An 18,151-nucleotide genomic window follows, 5' to 3' on the forward strand; every position below is an offset into this window, starting at 1 on the left:
GAAGGGGCGCCTGGGTGGCGCAGTCGGTTAAGCGTCCGACTTCAGCCAGGTCACGATCTCACGGTCCGTGAGTTCGAGCCCCGCGTCAGGCTCTGGGCTGATGGCTCGGAGCCTGGAGCCTGTTTCCGATTCTGTGTCTCCCTCTCTCTCTGCCCCTCCCCCGTTCATGCTCTGTCTCTCTCTGTCCCAAAATAAATTAAAAATGTTGAAAAAAAAATTAAAAAAAAAAAAGAAATATCACATGAAGATATTGGATGTGAATTCCCTTTAGATACCCCCCCACACACACACAGCCTTCTGTGAATAAATTCCAATGTTTGCTGAAGATTCTGTGTTTGAAGGTAGTTAAAAGAACTAGATGCCTTAAATGATTACTTAAAATGTGACCCACAAAGGCTTGTATTATCCAGAGAATGGAATTTTATGCTACTAAAAATAAGTTTTGAGAATCCCAGACCCACTCATGGAAAAATGGTCTGGACTCTTTTACTTCCTTGCTCTTCTTATCAGCTCCTGCCCCCTTCTGTCATCCCAGCCTTTCTTCTTGTCCTGTGCTATCCACATGCTGCTCTTCCCTGATGATGAATATGCTGGGCTTCTCCTAATTTGACCTTTCTCTTTCTTGAACACTGTTGACTTGTTGACTATAGATTACCCCTCCCCAGTGTTGGCCCCTGTCAAGAGCAGCCCCATTCCTCTGCCGAGCTTTGCCTGCCTCTCACAAATGGAGTCAAACATAGAGAAAAACTCTTACCACACTAAGGTTTAGTGAAAACAGACAGCAAGTACTTGAGACCCTCCACATAAATGCAAAAAAACAGACATCTGTAGTTTACATGATACATGTTTCTAGGTTAAAGGACAGTATATTATAAACATAAATGACACTTTCAGAGAAGCATATTGTATATATTATAATTCCTAGCATTGTAAAACAAGAATGTTAAAGTCCCCTAAAGAGAGAAGAGACCATCTGTGGTTTTATGGCATGAAGCAGATGGAACAGTATCTGAGAAGGGCTTAAGTTTCTCTTCCTGATATTGTCATCAATTCAGTCATAACTTGAATAGTCTGAGAAGGATGTTTTCAAATTTTAAGGTGACATAGTATTTAGGAAGCACCATGTAAATGATGGAGTACATCAGAATTCACCCCAGTGACTGAGTATCAACTGTGTTCCTGGCATACACCTCATACCACGTGTTATCAAATGTAACCCTGTTACATACCCAGGCAATGCAGTTATGAGAACCAAACTTTTTCCCTCCTAGTTTTTCCCTGATGGCATTATTTCCATTATTGTCTGGCACAAGATTATTTCAAAACTTTTCCACAGCATTCCAAGGTCTTCCAGTGGAAAGAATCAAATAAAGGAAGCAAATAATTTCACCCTTCCATCTAAAAGGGCTTTGGCTCTATGATACAAATTATGGCTGTCTTAAAGCACAACAGCTACCAACTCTATTATGGGCCCTCTGAATGAGAGCCTCGAGAGGCCTTGGAATCTGCATTTTAACATACTCCACAGGTATTTTTTTGCGAAATTTGAGAACAAATGCCCCCAGCATATCCTAGTTTGCTACAAAAATATGAGAAAATGCTCCACAAACACTATGTTCTTCATATACTCTTAGAGGTTGAAATGAATAGAATCAGGATGCCTATTTTGTTTGTGAGGGGGTTTTGGGGTTTTATATTTTTGGTTTTTTGTTGTTGTTGCTGTTGTTTTTTAAGGAGTGAAAGATATGCAAATAGTTGAACAGGAAAGCATGTATGATAAAGATCTACAGAAACGAATTATATATGTCCTCCAAAGGGGAATTAATACAGTAGGACTTACACATTTTTACAACCTGGATTAAGCCTAATCTATGGTGTCATACAATTAGAATTTGTGAAAGAAGAATTACTTCACTCCCAGTGAATCAAAGCAAAACAGCTTTCAAAATATCATATGTCTTTTCCCACAGACATAATGCACAAAAAACTATTTAGGCAAATTCACCCAGTGGACACTGTTTATTACAACATACTTTCAGTAAAGCCTCTTTGGACTAGATCAGCTCATAGCAGCTTGACATGGAATGCCCAAACATTGGAACAGCTGCTCTATAAGTAAAATATCTTGTTACATTTTCATTAACTAACCTACTATTCAGAATATCTTGTCAGTGTGTCTCACAAACATATGAAGTCTCATAAGACTATTCAAAATCTACTAAAACCCAAGAACAAGAATGTATATTTCTCCAAAGAAGACCAAAGCAGGAGGCATCACAATCCCAGACTTTAGCCTCTACTACAAAGCTGTAATCATCAAGACAGCATGGTATTGGCACAAAAACAGACACATAGACCAATGGAATAGAATAGAAACCCCAGAACTAGACCCACAAACGTATGGCCAACTCATCTTTGACAAAGCAGGAAAGAACATCCAATGGAAAAAAAAGACAGTCTCTTTAACAAATAGTGCTGGGAGAACTGGACAGCAACATGCAGAAGGTTGAAACTAGACCACTTTCTCATACCATTCACAAAAATAAACTCCAAATGGATAAAGGACCTGAATGTGAGACAGGAAACCATCAAAACCCTAGAGGAGAAAGCAGGAAAAGACCTCTCTGACCTCAGCCGTAGCAATTTCTTACTTGACACATCCCCAAAGGCAAGGGAATTAAAAGCAAAAATGAACTACCGGGACCTCACGAAGATAAAAAGCTTCTGCACAGCAAAGGAAACAACCAACAAAACTAAAAGGCAACCAACGGAATGGGAAAAGATATTTGCAAATGACATATTGGACAAAGGGCTAGTATCCAAAATCTATAAAGAGCTCACCAAACTCCACGCTTGAGAAACAAATAACCCAATGAAGAAATGGGCAGAAAACATGAATAGACACTTCTCTAAAGAAGACATCCGGATGGCCAACAGGCACATGAAAAGATGCTCAATGTCGCTCCTCATCAGGGAAATACAAATCAAAACCACACTCAGATATCACCTCACGCCGGTCAGAGTGGCCAAAATGAACAAATCAGGAGACTCTAGATGCTGGAGAGGATGTGGAGAAACGGGGAACCCTCTTGCACTGTTGGTGGGAATGCAAATTGGTGCAGCCACTCTGGAAAACAGTGTGGAGGTTCCTCAAAAAATTAAAAATAGACCTACCCTATGACCCAGCAGCAACACTGCTAGGAATTTACCCGAGGGATACAGGACTACTGATGCAAAGGGGCACTTGTACCCCAATGTTTATAGCAGCACTCTCAACAATAGCCAAATTATGGCAAGAGCCTAAATGTCCATCAACGGATGAATGGATAAAGAAATTGTGGTTTATATACACAATGGAGTACTATGTGGCAATGAGAAAGAATGAAATATGGTCCTTTGTAGCAATGTGGATGGAACTGAAGAGTGTTATGCTAAGTGAAATAAGCCATACAGAGAAAGACAGATACCATATGTTTTCACTCTTATGTGGATCCTGAGAAACTTAACAGAAACCCATGGGGGAGGGGAAGGAAAAAAAAAAAAAAAGAGGTTAGAGTGGTAGAGAGCCAAAGCATAAGAGACTCTTAAAAACTGAGAACAAACTGAGGGTTGATGGGGGGTGGGAAGGAGGGGAGGGTGGGTGATGGGTATTGAGGAGGGCACCTTTTGGGATGAGCACTGGGTGTTGTATGGAAACCAATTTGACAATAAATTTCTTTTTTTTTTTTTTTTTGACAATAAATTTCATATGTTGGAAAAAAAAAAGTCATAGAGGGGAAAAAAAAAAAGAATGTATACTTCTCTGAAGATGTTCACATTGAGTCGCAAAGCCCATCCCAATATCCTTTGCTCAGGTTTACAGAATGAATTAGCTCACTTATTTATTTATTTATTTATTTATTTATTTATTTATTCATTCATTCATTCATTCATTTCACCTAGGACTACAACTAGTCTCAAAAGCTCTTGAAGCTCCCTGTAATGGTCGAGCCAGTGCCTTGGTCCTAGGGGGCCTACCAGGCCTGAATAACATCTGATTTCTCCTACACCAAATGATCTCACCATATAATTCCAAATCCAGAAGATTTAGGTTGCTCTTGTAGAAAGCTCCTGGAAAGACTGTGACTACCCAGGTGACCCAGTTTACCCCCGAGCTTTCCTGAGAAAAAGACTCTAAATGTACTAACCATTAGCCAAACCAGATCTAGTCCCTTCTTTTCTGCCTTTTGAAGTAATTGTAACCTAATGCAGAAATCCTTAACAAGGGCTTCATGGATGGGCTTCACTGATTGCATAAAATGCTTAAGATTGTGTGTGAAGATTTTCTATGTAAATGTGCGTATGCATTTCCCTAAGGAGATTGTCTACAGAGTCCTACATTTTTTTAGAAAGGTCTGTGACATTAACGGTTATGACATTCACATCTTAAAGGTTGGTAATAGCCCTGAGTTAGAACCTTTCCTTATGTTTATTGACTTACTTTATAGCAGGAGCCTTCACTTCTTTGTGTCCTGTGTACTACCCATGTACTGAGAAAAGAGTAAGCAGCTTGCATTCTGTATCAGTCAGGAATTGGCTTTGCCTGCTAATAACACAGATCCTGTCACAGTGGCTTAAACAAATTAGGGATTTATTCTTTCTTGTAAAAGAAATCTGGGAAGGGAAACCCACAGTCTTTATGCAGCCACTGAGACGCCATTAGTGACATGGGCTACTTCTACCTTCCTACTCTGATATCATCAGGACCTAGCTTTGTACTTTACAATGACAAGAGAGCTGCCATCTGTCTGTTTTTCTTTTTAGGAACTTTCCTAGACGTTCCACCAGATAAATTTACTTTATATCATATTGGCCAGAACTTAGCAACAAGGGAGAAATGAGAAATAAAAGCTTCATTGGCAATTTGCTTCTCCCACACCTCCCAAAATCAGGTTTTTGTTACTAAGGAGGAAGGGGGAAAACATGTTCAGTAGGCAACTAGCAACCTCCTTTATCTTTCCTGAGAACAGATGTTAGTGAAGTGCTTATTTTTTGCTTAGGTTTCCTCAGGAAGTTCTTTGTAGCACCTATTCATTCAAGGACGCAGAAGCATGTCTAGAAAATACACTGTTCTACATGTTTGTGAATCTCTCGCATTCCTTCTGTCTTTCCGCCTCTTGGTGTCTCTCACAAGCATGTGCATGCTCACACCCACATATACACACACGCATACATTCACAGCACCGACTAGGCTTCTGAAGCTGATTAAAGAACCACTGGCAGAACCCAGCATCCGTATTCACCTGTCGCAAGCACACCTCCCTCACACCTCATTCTACCTGCTGCCACACACCACTGAGTGAAGAAGGGGAGACTCCCCTCTTCCTGTTACTCTGTTTCCCTGTCTTGGAGACAAATGAGCAAAGAACCTGTCTCTGCCATTGGAGTATTCCTTTGCTTTTCTCCCCACACCATGGCTGCACCTCAGCCTTTCCTTGAATCTATCTGAGCTTCATGATGAGTTGAGTTCACTTTATTCAAACCCAGTTCAGCCTCTTTTTAGGACGGGATTGGAATCCTGAACTCTGGATCTCTCTCCATATTCTGCCTCACTTACTGTGATTTACATGGTGGACCAGATGGGCTGCTTTCCTGTCTTTTGTGAGAAAACACCCAGAACCCCATTTATCTTTTTTCCCCTTAAAGGATTCTGATTTATTACCCAGAATGAGTTCTCAAGATGACATCAGCCAGTCCATGGGAGCAGGGTGTGCATATCCTCCAGCGGTCGGATGGAATAGGGGTGTTCTAAGGACAAATATTTCTGTGTCCTTGAGAAAATCACTTCTGTTCACTGTCAGTAAAATGGCAGTGATCATATCTGCTCCAAAGGTGGAGAAATGGAACTTTCTCGCCTGAAAGGTAGTATTTTCCACCAGTGGTTTCATCTTTGTAGCTCCTTTAGTGTGAAGAGAGCATCCTATTTGAGTGCAGGCCCCAGTGCTGTGGAATTTGCACTGTAGAACTTCACTTCCAGTCCTTGGAAGTAAGAGGGGCTTTGGGTCCTTCTGGGGAAACAGGGGAGAGGTCAACCCCTAATCCACCGGGCAAATGACAGAGAGTGTTCTGACCTCCATGGATGGTCTATTGTGTCTTCTCGGCCAGGAAGCTAATGGCTGCAGGATGAGCTCTGAGCTACCTGAGAGGTGCAGTCAGGGGAGGAAATGGTACCCCCAGGAATGATGTGGCTGGTCATCCTTAGGACAAATTGGGAATGTCTTTCATCCAGTATGGTTTCTCTATTTGGTTTTCTGCCTTGAGAACAGCATGTGTAAGGGTCACAAATGCTGTGTGGAAGGGGCTCTTTAAAAACAATTAAACTGGAAGTCTGTAGATGCTTCTGGCTGAGCAGTGTCTCTTCTCTGCCTGCCAGAGAATGCAAGCCCTGTCTGATTTCCTGTGAAGCTAGTCAGGGCAGAACATCTTTTCTCCGGACCCTCTTCCCTGCAGCAGCCACAGCAGTAAATCTTCAGAGAGGCCTCATTAGGCAAGTTCCTTTTTCAACTCCCTCCACCCTCCAAACCTCTCAAAACCACCACTGCCATTCTAGCATGTTATTATTTTTCCTCCTAAGTTTGCATTTTCCTCAATCCTGGCACCTAGGCCTCCCCACACTGCTCTTGCTTTCCTTAACGGACTCTTCTCTGGCTGGAATCTTTCCAAAGGGTGTGTTTGGGCAATCAAAAACTTCCCTTTTTGTTTTATCGCATCACTGAACATACCAGATAAGGCTCAGCTAAGGGAGGGAGAGAGGGAGAGAGGGAAGAATCTGGTTGGTTTGGGCTGGGGGGTTTGGGGAGGGGCAGGTGAAGGGAGCACAGGAAGAAAGCAGAGGAAATCTTCACATCAGCTCTTAGGACCACGTAGGGACAGCAGACAGACATGTGAGTATGGCCTCTCCCCAACCCCAGTTGCCTCTCAGCAGCCTGCACACCCACATTCAAACCTGCAGCACATGACCACAACTTGAAAAGAGCATATAGAACAAACCAGACACAAGATACAGTGAGACACAGACACCAGGGCATTAAATAGTTAATTTTTAGCAAACCCAAAATTGCATTTCCATCATGTGCAAGCAGTCAGCTGCTATTGTAGGTCACCGAGATACAACGCATTATTTCTACAGTTTGTGGAAAACATTAGGCAGCTGTAATAAAGTCAATGGTATTTCCTTCCTTACTGAAACATGACTTCAGTAAATCCCTGTTTAAATTTTTTCCCTTTCTAAACATTTCTCTCCATCTGCACGATAAGTCAATAAAAGAAATTAAAAGTTAAAATGCCTAATGAAATTTTATCAGGCATGAAATGGCATTTAAACCAGAGTTGCCACCCAGGCTTAGATGCATGAAAGCTGACCCGAACTTGAGGAGTTTATGAAAAGCAGGGGGAGGGTAATAGCAAGTTTCAGTGGCCTTTATGTATTGCAGCCACTGAAAAAGAAAATCATTCCAAAGAGGCATTCCATAAAACCGAGACTCTCAGAGCAGTTGAGATTTTTACAGGAGGTACTTCATTTCTGTAAACCTCTGCATGCTTTCAGGCCACCATTCTTTTTTCCTTATTCACTTCTCTGTACTGACATGCTTATTCTGAAATCAGTCTTCACGTGTGTATCTCTGTCATGATCCCAGGAATAGTGGTGGGAAGAAAGACTGAGAACTTTTTTAAGAAGAAGAAACAGATGGGATGGGTAGGGCACTTAATCCTTAATCTTTCTTAGAGAAGAGAACCGGGATGTGTCACATAGGCTCAGAAAGAGTTTTAAATCAATGGGCACAGAGGGGGAAAAAGTCACCCGTCCTTGTATAAAATGGTGTATTTTAATAATTCCAGTCACCCCATACTTAGCTCATAATAGACATCTAAATTCCATAGGAGTCTGGAAAGAAAAGGAGACATCCAATGGATGTGTGGATAGTTCCCAGACTTAACAGTTTAAAACATTAAACTCTTTAAAAGCAAATCCCAGAGTCCTCCTTCATGCAGAACACCCACTGAAGTCAAGGGACATTACATCTAAGAAGGGACAACAGTGTCAGACTCTGAATGGAGAGCATATTCGGAACTTTCCAGAAACGTCCTATAGCTTGTAGCCAGAGGGCTGTGTTTCAAAGAGGTTGGCCTTAGTGATTGCCTTAGTGGAAGAAAGCTGTTGTCCAGCCTGCAGAGCAGGGAGAGGCAGTCTGTCCATTTCCAGTGGCTCTGAAAATCAGCATGGAATAGTGGTTTTCTCACACTGTGTTCCATTCAGCTGCACTTGAAAAGCCAGCTGTCGGAGTGCTGAGCCCAAGCAATGTGGACAAGAATCCTTGCCTCTATCAGACACTGGTATTCAGGTAGATAGGGAAGTTAAGTTTGTAAACCGCAGGCAACATCACAGCACCACCACGATTATGAATGCATCTTACCAGCACCCACTTCAACAGTATTAAAATTCCCTCAATTCTGACAAGATGATACAATTTTCAAGTATTTGCACAGCTATCAGTGTCTCCCAATCAACAAAGAAAGCTGGGTCTGCAAGTCCAGAAAGAATGTGTTCACTGTTGTTTAAAAAAAAAAAAAAATCCTGACTTTCTGTAAGAACAAAATAATTGGCCTTAATTTTCAAATTTTTGCCTTCCCAGTCTAACCCCAGATATCCTGTAGTATTAGACGTTCAGTAACACTGAAACACACAAAACACTGGTAATATTGGGAGGGACAGCTGACCCAAAGAAAAATAATTGTGAATTCTATGCAACAAGTACACACAGCTCCAAGGATGAGAAGCACTTGTGATTTGCAGATATGCACAAGTCTCTCATGTTTAACAGCCGTCCACCAAATCCCAAACAAGGCTATAACCCATCTGCACCAGACCAGATATAACCAGAATACCTGCGTTGTTGCCTGCTTCTGGAGATAAACATAAGAGATAGATAGACAGGTCTGACACAGGGAAATTCAAGGGAAATCCTCTTTGGATGGACACATGATATGAACTGTGAGGCAACAGTAGTGTCAGAAACAAAATCAAGCCAGACAAATGGTGGGAAAAAAAAGGGTAATGTTTAGATGTGTGTGGTGTGGAGAAGACTGAGGCTCACAAATCTGCCATTTCTGTAACACCTGCCACAGGTAGAAACCCCATTAATAACCTCTGAGCAAAGCCAGGTCTTGTGGACCAGAGCTTGCATAATATTGGGGCCTTCTTTAAGAAAAAAAAAAAAACATTTAACTTTTTTAATGTTTATTTTTGAGAGAGAATGCATGGGCAGGGGAGGGGCAGAGAGAGAGAGAGAGACAGAGGATCCAAAGCAGGCTCTGTGCTGACAGCAGAGAATCTGATACAGGGCTCGAACTTGTGAACCCCGAGATCATGACCTGAGCTGGTCAGATGCTTAACCAGCTGAGCCACCCAGGTGTCCCTGCTTCTAAATCATGACATTCTACTTTCATTTCTTTACTCAGTAGCATTAGCAGTTAATCCACTCCCATTCAACCTAACAGCAGTAGGAAAATCTTGATGCTGCAACTGCCTTTGATATGAATATTCTAAATAGCATTTTATTTACTAGAAAGTGGCAAATAAGCTTTTCATTTTTTGAGGAAAATTAGACTGATGGTGCCCCTAGTCCCTGGAGAGGGGATTTGAGCTGGGTGGGCACAGATGGAACACGTAACAGCCTTCTACACAAAGCTAGTTGCCTGGAAGTTTGGCCCCCAAAGCTGGTGTGGACAGTGGTCATAACAAAGAGAATAACCATCTCTTCCACAAGGAATTGGGGCATCATTCCAGGGTGATATAACACATTTCCCACATTGCAGAAAGAATTATAAAGTTGCCAAAGTTGCTATGGTCACTACCTATCAATACATGCAAAGTCTGTGTTTTTATTTTTGTTTTTGTTTTTTCATTAACTCAACTAACATTTATTCAGGGATTAGAGGTATGTAGAGATCTACAGATATGTAGAGATACTCTTGAGGGACTTAAAATACATATTATATGTATATATCTATGTGTTTATACCTCTCACATATTTAACCCACAGACACACACCAGACCTTCCTGCGTGCGCGCGCACACACACACGCACACACGCACACACACACGCACACACACACACACACACGGTTATTTCCGGAGATTTAGCTATCTATGACAAAGCCAAGAACCTCTGAGTCACTTGGGGAGGGAAAACATGTCACAAAGTTTAATGAAAAGAAATTATGAATTCATAAGAGAAGCCTCTGGCCCCCACACAGAACCCATGTGCTCCTACTTCTCTCACAGTTCCAGCAAGATCCATTATCTCATTCCTAATACAGCAGTTTGCAAATAAAAGGCCAATACCAACAGGACAGGAGGGAAGCTATTAAATGAACGCAGGAAGTAAAAAGTACAATCGTTTCGTACGGGCGCAAACAACACTACGCCTCCAATAGTGCCTGAGTTACCAGGGGAGATTAAATTTGTTCAGCAGATTCCATTATGAGCACAAGGAAGTGTACAATTCATTTAAGAAAAAATGTTTTGTTTTTAAGCTGGTACTTTGTTACATTTCTTCAATAATATTGCTAAACAAATGAACTGCTATTATGCAAAGACATTTGTCACTCACTGTGAAACTCCTATTTATCAAGTTTTGTCTGTCACTAGTTTGGAGAGAGAAAATTACAGATAGGAAAATAATTATAGAATGGTAAGTGTGATGTTATATACACTTTTTCCACTGTGAAAATACTCTAGCAAAAGAAGTGTCTGTCCAAAAAAATCCCTTTGGTGACAGAGGAGAGGTTCCTGCATTCGAAAAACAAGGCTAGGGCTCTGTCTTCAGCATAAATCCCCTTGATTTGTGACATAATAGTTTGCATGACTAATGTTTTTGATTCCTTATTTCCATGGACTGAATTGGTGAAAGTGATTCTACTTTCCCTGGAATTCCCAAGACTTAAAAGTGAGCTCTTTGCCATTTCAAATGCAACCTGCACAACCTGTTTTCAAAGCCTCTGAAGTGAGGTGCCAGGCTCCCATGCATCAGGAAACCATGGGAGAGCAGGATAACTTGACAGTCTGAAAAGTAGAGCTGTTCAGCAATGCCGCCCACTTGCCTCCCATGGTGCTGGAGACCTGGTATTTATGACCTCCATGACAAATTACACACATCATGGACATGAAGGGATTCATTTAGGGGGTTCATTTGCAAGGGAACATGAAAGCAAGAACTTATAATGAATTCTTAGGATACGTAAGGCTTAATAGCAACTGATGTAAATTATTATAAGAAGCAAAGGGATGCTTCCAAAATATGTACAAGTGTTCAGAGTACTTATGTGAGAGAAAGTTCCCCTCTTGGTTTTTCCAAATTTGATAACTCTATAAAGAATGTAGTGAAAGCTGGAGGTTGTCCACCATCTGATTTCAAGATTTAGGATAAAGCTATTATAATTAAAGCAACGTGGTATTTGCATAAGGATAAACAGAAGAGAGTCAGAAATAGATCGACACATATATAGCTGATTAATTTTTGAGACAGGCTATTCAATGGGGGAAAATAGTCTTTTCAATAAATGGTTATGAACAATGGTCTTTGCCACCATAAAAATCATGAACAATGGTCTTTGCCACCATAGCAAAAACTAACTCAAAATGGCTCAGAGAATTAGGTATAGGTGCTAATATTATAAAACTTATAGGAAAAAAAGAATAGGTGAAAATCTTTATCATCTTTCTTAGGACATAGAAATCAAGGAATAAGTTGGTAAATTGTACTTCATTAAGTCACTTCATTAAAAATGCCTCCTCGGGGCGCCTGGGTGGCGCAGTCGGTTAAGCGTCCGACTTCAGCCAGGTCACGATCTCGCGGTCCGTGAGTTCGAGCCCCGCATCAGGCTCTGGGCCCATGGCTCGGAGCCTGGAGCCTGTTTCCGATTCTGTGTCTCCCTCTCTCTCTGCCCCTCCCCCGTTCATGCTCTGTCTCTCTCTGTCCCAAAAATAAATAAAAAACGTTGGAAAAAAAAATTAAAAAAAAAAAATGCCTCCTCTTAGGGGCACCTGGGTGGTTCAGTCGGTTAAGCGTCCAACATCAGCTCAGGTTGTGATCTCACGGTTTGTGGGTTTGGGCCCGGTGTCGGGCTCTGTGCTGACAGCTTGGAGCCTGGAGCCTCCTTCGGATTCTGTGTCTCCCTCTCTCTCTGCCCATTCCCCCACTCACACTCTGTGTCTCTCTGTCTCTCTCTCAAAAATAAATAAACATTATTTTTTTTAAAAAAATACCTCCCCTTTAGAACACAATGTTAAAAAAATTAAAAAACAAGAAACAGATTGGGAAAAATATTTATAAATTACATATTATATCAGGATATATAAAAGATCACTCAAAACTTATAAGAAAGCATAGGGTGCCTGAGTGGTTCAATCAGTTAAGCGTCTGACTCTTGATTTTGGCTCAGGTCATGATGTCACAGTTGTGAGATTGAGCTCTGTGTCAGCCCCCACATCAGGGTCCGCATCAGGCTCCACGCTGGGCATGGCACCTGCTTAAGGTTCTCCCTCTCCCTCTCCGTCTCGCCCTCCCCGCTTGTGCTCTCTCTCTCAAAACAAAACAAAACAAAACAAACAAACAAAAACAAAAAACCTTATAAGAAAGCAAGCCACCCAGTTAAAAAATAGGCAAAAGATTTGAATAGACAGTTCACTAAAGAAATATAAATATGGCAAATAAGCATATGAAGAGATGCTTGTTGCAGAAATACAAATGAAACCATTGATGTGATACTATTATACAATCATCAGAGTGGCTAAAACTTTAAAATAGTAAGTGTTGAGGATGTGGAATAACTGAAATTCTTTTTTTTTTTTTTTTAATGTTTATTTTTGAGAGAGAGAGAGTGTGGGCAGATGAGGGGCAGAGAGAAAGAGGGAGACACAGAATCCAAAGTAGGCTCAAGGCTCTGAGCTGTCAGCACAGAGCCTGATGCAGGGCTCAAACTCACAAACTGTGAAATCATGACCTGAGCTGAAGTCAGACACCTAACCGACTGAGCCACCCAGGCACCCCAACATGGAATAACTGAAATTCTTATACGGTGCTGATGGGAATGTAAAATGACACAGCCATGTTTGAATGAGTTTAGCAGTTAAACATTAAATTTCAACATAAACTGAACATATAGCATAGCCATTCCATTTCTAGGAATTTACCCAAGAGAAATAACATACCTCCACACAAAGATCTATGTATAAATGTCTGTAACAGGTTTATTCATACCCACCAAAAGCTGGAAACAGCCTAAGTGCTCAGCAACTGGTGAATGGATAAATAAATTTTGGTACATCCATACGATTACTCTGTAATAAAAAATACTCTGTAATAAAAAATATACTACTGATATGCACAATGGTGTGAGTCTCAAGAGCTTTGAGCTGAGTAAAAGGCAGATTTAAAGGCTTCCCACTGTATGATTTCATGCATTAGCCTCTTAAACAGAATTAAAATTGCCACATAACACAGAGGCATACTGCAGATTGTAAGGTTTTGTGTGCATTTTCTTTCTTTTTTTAAGTGTTATGTTAGAGAGAGAGCGCACAAGCAGGGGAAAGGGGCAGAGGGAGAGAGAGAGAGAGAGAGAGAGAGAGAGAGAGAGAGAGAGAGAATCTTAAGCAGGCTCCATGCTCAGGGTGGAGGCTGACTTGGGGCTTGATCCCACAATCCTGGGATCATGACCTGAGCCAAAATCAAGAACCAGCTCAACCGGCTGAGCCACTCAGGCACCCCTTGTGTGCATTTTCTGTTTGGTTAAACGTACAGTTTTTTCCTTCTTAACTGAATTGCTTATCAATGGAAGTTAAAGAGCTTCTCTTGAAAGTAAGATAAAAATTTTTACCATCAGATATTCAGTACTTAAAATTAAATGCCCTGGCTCTGCACTGACAATGCATTGTGCCTCCCCCACTTGCTTGCACGTGCTCTCTCTCTCTCTCTCTCAAAATAAATAAATAAACATTTAAAAAAGAAGAAGAAAAGAAAATGCCCCGAATTCTACCATATTTCTGAATCAAATCCCATTGAAGAAGACAACTGGGGACAATATGATTGATAAGATTTTGGAAGAAAGGAACTTGAGAATTGAGAAGAAAGATGGTAGCTGGTACAGATTGGAACTTCACAATTTAGAATAGAAATATCTGGTATGGTAGTGGTACTTGTCACCCACCAAATCTTTAGTGAACTATCCATTTCTAGTTAATGTGTTATACACTTTAACCCATTTCTCAATTTAACCCATTAAGCACTTAGTCCTTCAACATGGGAGTAGAGGAAAATGAAGGTTACCACTTTGGTATAGTCATGTGCCGATTATAAGAATAATACAATTTGCTACTTTAAATTATTTTGGGAATTAAATAAAGATAATTGAAGTATATTGTACAATATATACAATACCAGGCACTCAATATATGTTAACCAAATTTTTATTTCCTTTCACTTCCTGTAGGAAAAGGAGAAAAAAGTCAATGATGTGCCTGAGTAGCATGGCTGGGGGGGGGGGGGGATATGTTATGCCAAACATAATTCTAGTCAGACAGACCAAAATTCAAATCCCTCACTCTCTTACTAGCTGTGTGGCTATATGACTTTGAGCAAGTTACTTAAACTTCCCCCCCACAACCCTCCTACCCTTGGAGTCTTCAAAATAAGGATACTTTAAGATTTTGTGAAGATCCAATATGATAATAGGAAGAAGGCACTGTGATCGCTGTGCTTAGAATATAATAGCTACTTTTATAATTACCATTTATTAAGCTGTACATACATATTTTATATATTTTATATATATTTGGCATAGTTCACAATAAAAATTATTCAAGCAAAATTGCTAGATTGGAGGCAGACTGGTGAGGATCTTGAATGCCAAAATGTAGAGGTTGGATGCTAACTTTTATTCTATAGTTATTGGGGAGCCATTGCTATCTGCACAGTGTTTGGGGTCCTGAGTCCAGGAACCTCTTTCTCAGTTCCCTTAAAAACTACCTAGAAAATGTTGTAGCATATGATTTCCTATAGGGTCAAGCACACATTAACCAACACAGGATGAACTGACCTGCCTCCTCTATGCATCTTCTCCTCCCTCTGCTCCAATCTTGACAGAGAAGAAAATTAGAAGTTATAATTCTTCCCATTGATCTACTTTGTGGTGTATGAGAAATAAACAGGCATCAGACACAATCAGAAATAATTCCTACCCCATCACTTATTGATTAGCAGAATGGCCTCATCCAAATCAGTCAACCCTTTCTGAGGTCTGTACAATAGGGATAATACCAGGGTAAGTTCTTAGAATTAAGACTCTAGAGATTACCTGTTATAGGAGATGCTCAATACCTATATTTTTATTTTTGAGTTCATTAGAGCACTACCCTTAAGTTTTATGACTCCTAAGTCCCTGGAGTGCTCTTTCTCACACCTATCATAAAAATCTTGTGACTAACTTTCAGAAGACTGTCCAAAATTGAGGGCCAGTCACATAGACCAACTTTGTCTAGAAAAGTATTCTGCCAAAATATCTTAGACAGTTGACACCTGAGTGAGTCCTATTCTTACTCAGCCTTCCATTTGACACCATGTAGGCTGTAGTCTTAAGGTTCACCCATTTCCTTGCTCATGCCTTTAGAACCTGTATATGGGTGTTATCTCCTCCTTCTGTTTGGTCAACTTCAAGAGCTTCTAATCTTTTTATAACCAGTTCTGTTGGCTGTTATCTGGATTCCTTGTAATGCCTTGTCTATTGTACTGTTTAACAGCTCTCCACCCCCTTCCCTGGCAATGAGAAGGGCAATATAATTACTAAACAAAGTGCTAGAGTCTTCTATCAGATAAGCTCCTTAACTGGACCTTTACATCCTTTGCTGTGTGTGTGTGTGTGTGTGTGTGTGTGTGTGTGTGTGTGAAAAATTTCACCTGAGGATTTTTCTTAAAGTTGGGTTCTTACACAGTTTCCTGGGCTAAATACCAGATAAGGACCCAAAGCACCCTTCTGTCAATAATTCCCCCTCCTCCTTTCTCCATGCTTGGAGAGACAACTGTTACTTCCTATAACCTGGAAAAATTAATCAGACTTATTATTTTACTTTCACAGCTCTGTCTTTATATAATCTTACCACTCTTTATTCTGGTGTCTTCACCTGTATGACTCCATAGACATTGAAATCTCCAACTCCATACCTAATCACAGGATAATGTAGGATACTGGAAAAAGTGATAGACTTTGGGTCAAGAGAGTTAAGTTTTCATCCAGGCTCTGCCCCTAACTATGTGACCTTGTCAAGACAGTTAACTGCTTTGGCTTTCAAATTCCTTATTTATAAAATACCTAGGAAATACATACTCCCCTTCAGGTTTGTGCTCTGTACATTCTCAACTCTGAAACACCCATCCTCACATTTATGGGTTTTCCCATTCATTTCCAGTCACCCAACAGAGAACTGCTTTTACCTTATTTCAGTATTTGACTCTTAATTTTTGCCAAATTTCTACTAGCTCCAAGTGGCTCAGCTTAAACTTAATATAAAGCACCTCATAAATTTTTCTGAATATTCGATATTATTCACTAACCTATAGTTACACCTATTAACTATTCTCTGTAATTTAAAAATTTAGCCATAAAATTTTTTTAAATAAATAAAATGTTAGTGATCTAAATTTAAAAGTAGAATTCATAATTTAAAACTGAAATTATATATTGATCAACTTGTGAAATTATCAGCAACATTTTTTCTTAAACAAAAGAAGTGGTGGGGCACCTGGGTGGCTTAGTTGGTTATGTGTCCAGCTTCAGCTCAGGTCATGATCTCATGGTCTGTGAGTCTGAGCCCCACATTGGGCGGGCTGTGTGCTGACAGCTCAGAGCCTGGAGCCTACTTTGAATTCTGTGTCTCCCTCTCTCTCTGCCCCTCCCCCACTCACTTTGTCTCTCTCTCTCTCTCTCTCTCTCTCTCACTCTCTCACTCTTTCTCTCCATCCCTCTCAAAGATAAATACTAATTTTTTTTTAAGTGGAGTGATGGAGGAGGGTTAGCTATAAACTAGGTTTTTTACCCACATTCTATGCAGGATGAATTAGGAGGCCAATAACCAGATGCATTATGTTCATGGAAAGGCAAACAGTAAATTCTAAATGTGAATTTGAAGACCCTCTCAGTCATTCTTGAGACTTCAAGGGTTCTTTTCTCCTCAGAGCCCAAGTTTCTCCCTGTTTGCCATTTGGAGAAGAGCTGAGTATAGCAATAGAGCTCAGTGTTCAAGGAAACTCCCCTAGGGTCTGGGCAGGAGCCTTAAGACAGGAGGTACCTACAACTCTATTTCAAATCCTTGCATTATCAGATACCTCCAGCCAGGGTGAGGACCAGCTAACCACAGTGACATGCAAAAAGCAGCCACAAATTTTACTGACCACAGGCTACACCCAGCTTTGGAGTAACAGCCTCCTTCCCACTATCCCATGGTTATTCTAGGGGAAACAAAAGGAAGAGCATCTCAACTTCAAAGGTGAACCTATGTTAATATTGAGAAGAGGCTAAGTGTGTCATTGGTAGTGTTTTCCTTTGAATATAAGTGTATATCACAAGTTAAACCCTGTAAACTCAAGAAGACATGCTGCAGAAGCTACTTCTTGCTGTGGTTGATCTCCTCTCCAGTCCCTCTTTCTTGGCTAGATTCAAGTTCCCCCATCTCATCCAGACCACCTGTAGTGCTTAAGTAGTCATCCTGTCTTCAGCCTCACCTTGCCTGCAGGGTCAACGCGCTCACCCTAAAAACTATAATTCAACTGGAATTTCCCCTATAGAAAGTCCTTCACTCACTCCCAATCACCCTCAGGATACAGTTGAAGGTCTTCACCATTAACCTCCCTAAAGTCCTCCATAATCTTAACCCTTCATACTTATTTTGCCTCACTCTACATTCTTCTTCTCCCTCTGGCATATTAAACTCGAGCAGTGTTGAACTTTTCATGTATCTCTGAATACAAAGTACTACTTCAAACTTCTAGAGTTCCCTTTTCTTGGATCCTCACCCTCTTATCCACTTGATTAATTCACATTCAACTCATCTGAAAGATGG

General features: G+C 40.7%; 1 long non-coding RNA gene across 3 annotated transcripts in view; it reads left to right on the forward strand.

Annotated features, from left to right (window-relative positions):
- LOC131509403 (uncharacterized) overlaps positions 1-18,151 on the forward strand; it is a 165,736-nt gene that overhangs the window by 20,845 nt on the left and 126,740 nt on the right. The window lies entirely within an intron of this gene.

The sequence above is a fragment of the Neofelis nebulosa genome, chromosome 4 (assembly GCF_028018385.1).
Source record: "Neofelis nebulosa isolate mNeoNeb1 chromosome 4, mNeoNeb1.pri, whole genome shotgun sequence".
Lineage (NCBI taxonomy): Eukaryota > Metazoa > Chordata > Mammalia > Carnivora > Felidae > Neofelis > Neofelis nebulosa.